Source organism: Ictidomys tridecemlineatus, unplaced genomic scaffold (assembly GCF_052094955.1).
Source record: "Ictidomys tridecemlineatus isolate mIctTri1 unplaced genomic scaffold, mIctTri1.hap1 Scaffold_844, whole genome shotgun sequence".
Lineage (NCBI taxonomy): Eukaryota > Metazoa > Chordata > Mammalia > Rodentia > Sciuridae > Ictidomys > Ictidomys tridecemlineatus.
The window spans coordinates 86,818-91,951 of NW_027526095.1; the positions used below are offsets into that span (position 1 = coordinate 86,818).

At 38.0% G+C, this 5,134-nt stretch overlaps 1 pseudogene; it reads left to right on the forward strand.

The window, feature by feature from the left end:
• The first annotated feature begins 2,269 nt into the window (after positions 1-2,269).
• Positions 2,270-2,789, forward strand: LOC144374730 (2',5'-phosphodiesterase 12 pseudogene; annotated as a pseudogene).
• Positions 2,790-5,134: the final 2,345 nt, after the last annotated feature.

The window sequence follows — 5,134 nt, forward strand, 5'->3', positions numbered from 1 at the left end:
CTATGTCATTCTAAATGGAGAAAAATTGAAAACATTCCCTCTAAAAACTGGAACAAGACAGGGATGCCCTCTCTCACCACTTCTATTTAACATAGTTCTTGAAACACTGACCAGAGCGATTAGAGGAAAGAAATTAAAGGGATACAGTATAGGAAAAGAACTCAAACTAGCACTGTTTGCCAACGATATGATTCTATACCTAGAAGAGCCAAAAAATTCCCCTAGAAAATTTCTACAACTAGTAAATGAATTCAGCAAAATAGCAAGATACAAAATCAACACCCATAAATCAAAGGCATTTCTGTATATCAGTGACAAATCCTCTGAAAGGAAAACAATACTACTTACAAAAATATATCAAATTTACTATAGCCTCAAAAAAAAAAAAAACAAACAAACTTGGGAATCATGCTAATAAAAGAGGTGAAAGACCTCTACAATGAAAACTACAGAATACTAAAGATAGAAATTAAAGAAGACCTTAGAAAATGGAAAGATCTCCTTTGTTCTTGGATAGGCAGAATTAATATTGTCAAAATGACCATACTACCAAAATCACTATACAGATTTAATGCAATTCCATTCAAAATCCCAATGACATACCTCATGGAAATAGAAAAAGCAGAGGCTGGGGATATAGCTCAGTTGGTAGAGTATCTGCCTTTTATGCGTAAGGCCCTGGGTTCAATCCCTAGCAACACACACACACACACACACACACACACACACACACACAAAGAAAGAAATAGAAAAAGAAGTCAAGAAATTAATCTAGAAAAATAAGAGAGCCAGAATAGCTACAGAAATCCTTAGCAAGAAGAGTGAAGCAGGTGGCATTACTATGCCAGACCTTAAACTATACTGCAGAGCAATAGTAACAAAAACAGCATGGTATTGGCACAAAAAAACAGACTGGTAGACCAATGGTACAGAATAGAGAACACAGAGACTAACCCACAAAATTACAGTCATCTTATATTAGACAAAGGTGCTAAAACATACATTGGAGAAATGATAGCCTCTTCAACAACTAATGCTGGGAGAACTGGAAATCCATATGCAACAAAATGAAATTAAATTCCTATCTCTCACCCTGCACAAAAATCAACTCAAAGTGTATCAAGGACCTAGGAATTAAACCAGAGATCCTGTGTCTAATAGAAGAAAGAGTAGGCCCCAATCTCCATCATATAAGATAAGACTCCTGTAGTGCAAGAATTAAAATCAAGAATTACTAAATGGGATGGATTCAAACTAAAAAGCTTCTTTTCAGCAAGAGAAACAATCAGTGAGGTGAACAGAGAGCCTACAGCCTGGGAGCAAATTTTTGCCACACGCACATCAGATAGAGCACTAATCTCTAGGGTATATAAAAAACTCAAAAAGCCAAACACCAAAATAACAAATAACCCAATCAATAAATTGACCAAGGACATGAACAGACAGTTACCAGACAAGGATATACAATCAATCAACAAATATATGAAAAAACGTTCAACATCTCTAGCAATTGGAGAAATGCAAATCAAAACCACTCTAAGATTTCATCTCACTCCAGTCAGAATGGCAGCTATTATGAAGACAAACAACAATAAGTGTTGGCGAGGGTGTGGGGAAAAAGGCACACTCATACACTGCTGGTGGGACTGCAAATTGGTGCAGCCAATATGGAAAGGATTGTGAAGATTCCTTGGAAAACTGGGAATGGAACCACCATTTGACCCAGCTATCCCACTATTCAGTCTATACCCAAAGGACTTAAAAGCCGCCTACTGCAGGGACATAGCCACACCAACGTTTATTGCAGCTCAATTCATAATAGCTAAACTGTGGAACCAACCTAGATGCCCTTCAGTAGATGGATAAGATGGATAAAGAAACTGTGATATATATACACAATGGCATATCACTCAGCATTAAAAGAGAATAAAATCACGGCCTTTGTAGGTAAATGGATGAAGTTAGAGAAGATAATACTAAGTGAAGCCAGCCAGTCCCCCTCCAAAAACCAAATGCTGGATGTTTTCTCTGAAATAGAGGCTGACTCATAGTGGGGTTAGGAAGGGAAGCATGGGAGGATCAGATGAACTCTAGGTGGGACAAAGGGGAGGGAGGGGGAGGGAGAGGGGAAGGGGTGTAAAAAAGATGGTGGAATGAGATGGACATCATTACCCTAAGAACATGTATGAAGACTCAAATGGTGTGAATACACTTTGTATATAACCAGAGAGATGAAAAATTGTGCTCTCTATATATACTATGAAATGTAATGCATTCTGCTCTCATATATAACAAATTAGAACAAAAATCAAAAAAGATTTGCGCTGCTAATACCCATTTCTACGGGTGTCCAAAAGGTGGGTACATTCATCTCATTCAAATGGCAGTAGCTTGGCTCACATTAGACATGTCTCATGTGATCTGTACTCCGGCACCTCCGTTATATTTTGTGTGGACCTTAATAGTACACCATCGACAGGAATCTGTCATTTTGTCATCTTTCCAGAGGACCATGAAGAACTGGGCTTCTAATGGGGAAGAGGAAAGAGGCAACATGTCTCTCACACATTTCTTCAAACTGAAAAGTGCTTCTGGTGAATCTGCTGGCACAGTTGTGTTGGTGCTGTTCCTGGCTGTCTAGGTTACCTTTTCATGGACTTAGCTGCTTTACAGGTTGAACAGGGGATTCCATGACCTCGTCTTGAAGACGTTACCACCCACCGGGCCTTACCTAATGTCTCCCATCCTCTGATCAGATAGCCCTTGTATGTGGTCCAAAACGGAAATAGATTTCTGTTTCATGGAATTTCAGTCTAAAAGGGAAGTTTGTTACTCTGTAGAAAGTTTGATGTGAATCAAAGATTGTATGTAACTTTCAAAGAGGAAATCTAGACACTGTGCTAAAACCTCCTGTTCATGGCCTACGGTTATGCTCCAGATGTCTTTGTTACAAGACTGTGTACGTTTACGTCATCTAGACCCTTTCTTCTCTTTACACTTGAGGAAAAACAAATGTGTTTACGGAAAAATAAGGAAGTTGAAATATTGTGTACATTTTTATAAATATTTTTAAGCTAGTAATTAAGAATTTTTAAGTATCGTTTAAATGATCTTTTAATTATTTTTCATGATATACACTTCAGATTGAATCATGTTTATATAATCAGATGAAAAAATACACAGAGGTTAAAGTGAAAGACATAAAAAATCTTTTTTAATATGTATTTTAATTTGTTCTAATTAGTCATACAAAACAGTTGAATGCATTTTGACACATCATACATGAATGGAGTATAACTTCTCATTCATCAGTTTGTACGTGATGTACGGTCATGTTATCACATATGCACATAGGGTAATAGTGTCTGATTCATTCTACTATTATTCCTACTCCCATACCCCTTCCCCTCCCTTTGCTCCCCTCTGTCTAGTCCAAAATAATTCTATTCCCACCCCCACCCTTTGTTGTGAATTAGCATCTGCATATCAGAGAAAGCATTTGGCCTTTGGTTCTTTGGGATTGGCTTATTTCACTTTGCATAATATTCTCCAGTTTCATCCACTTGCCAACAAATGCCATAATTTCATTCTTCTTTAAGGCTGAGTAATATTCCATTGTTTATATTTACCACTGTTTCTTTATCCATTCATTTGTTGAAGGGCACCTACATTGGTTCCATAGTTTAGCTCTTCTGAATTGAGTTGCTATAAACATTGATGTGGCTAGGTCACTTTAGTATGCTGATTTTAAGTCCTTTGGATATAAACCTAGGAGTGGGATGACTGGATCAAATGGTCTTTGCATTCCAAGTTTCCTTAGGAATCTCCATACTATTTTCCATAGTGGTTGCACAAATTCCCACCAGCAATGTATGAGTATACCTTTTCCCCTGTGTCCTCACTAACATTTATTGTTGCTTGTATTCTTTAAGATTGCCATTCTGACTGGAGTGATATGGGATCTTAGAGTAGTTTTGATTTGCATTTCTCCAATTACTAGAGGTGATGAGCATTTTTCATATGTTTATTGATTATATTTCTTCTTCTGTGAAGTGTCTGTTCAGTTCCTTTGCCCATTTATTGATTGGGTTACTTGTTTTTCTGGTGTTAGTTTTTTGAGTTCTTTATTTATCCTGGAGATGAATGCTCTATCTATCTGAGGTGTGTGTGGTAGACATTTTTTCCCATTCTGTAGGCTCTCTTCACGTTATGGATTGTTTCCTTTGCTGGGAAGAGGCTTTTTAGTTTGAATCCATCTCATTTATTGATTCTTGATTTCACTTCTTGAACTTTAGGAGTCTTGTTAAAGAAGTCAGTTCCTAAGCCAACACGGTGGAGATTTGGGCTGACGTTTTCTTCTAATAGGTGCAGGGTCTCTGCTCTAGTGCTTGAGACCTTGGTCCACTTTGAGTTGATTTTTGTGCAGGGTGTGAGAGAGGGGTTTAATTTCATTTTGCTACATGTGGATTTCCAGTTCTCCCAGCACCATTCATTGAAGAGGCTATCTTTTCTCCAATGTATGTTATGGGCACCTTTGTTTAGTATGAGATAACTGTATTTATGTGGGTTTGTGTCCTGTATTCTGAACCACCAGTCTACATATCTGTCTTGGTGCCAATGCTATGTCCTTTTTGTTACTATGGCTGTAGTATAATTTAAGGTCTGGTATTGTGATGCCTCCTGCTTCATTTCTTTGGATATCTGGGTCTCTTATTTTTCCAAATGTATTTCATGATTGCTTTTTCTATCTCTATGAGGAATGTCATTGGAGATTTTAATTGGAATTGCATTAAATCTGTATAATCCTTTTGGTAGTATGGCCATTTTGACAATGTTAATTCTGCCTATCCAAGAGCATGGGAGGTCTTTCCATCTTCTGAGGTCCTCCTCCATTTCTTTCTTTAGTTTTCTGTAGTTTTCATTGTAAAGTGTCACGACACCCTTGCCCACAAGGAAGATGCGACTCAGGAATCTTCTTTCAGCAGTTTATTCAGGCCCTTGACATTTTCTAATAATTCTTCTAATCCTCGGATGCCCCTCCCAGCCTTAATAAAGCACCGCGAACCCCAATGCGAAGCTGCCACGTGGACCCTTCTCACAGGGTGCTAGAAAACGACATGCCAACTCTCTCTGA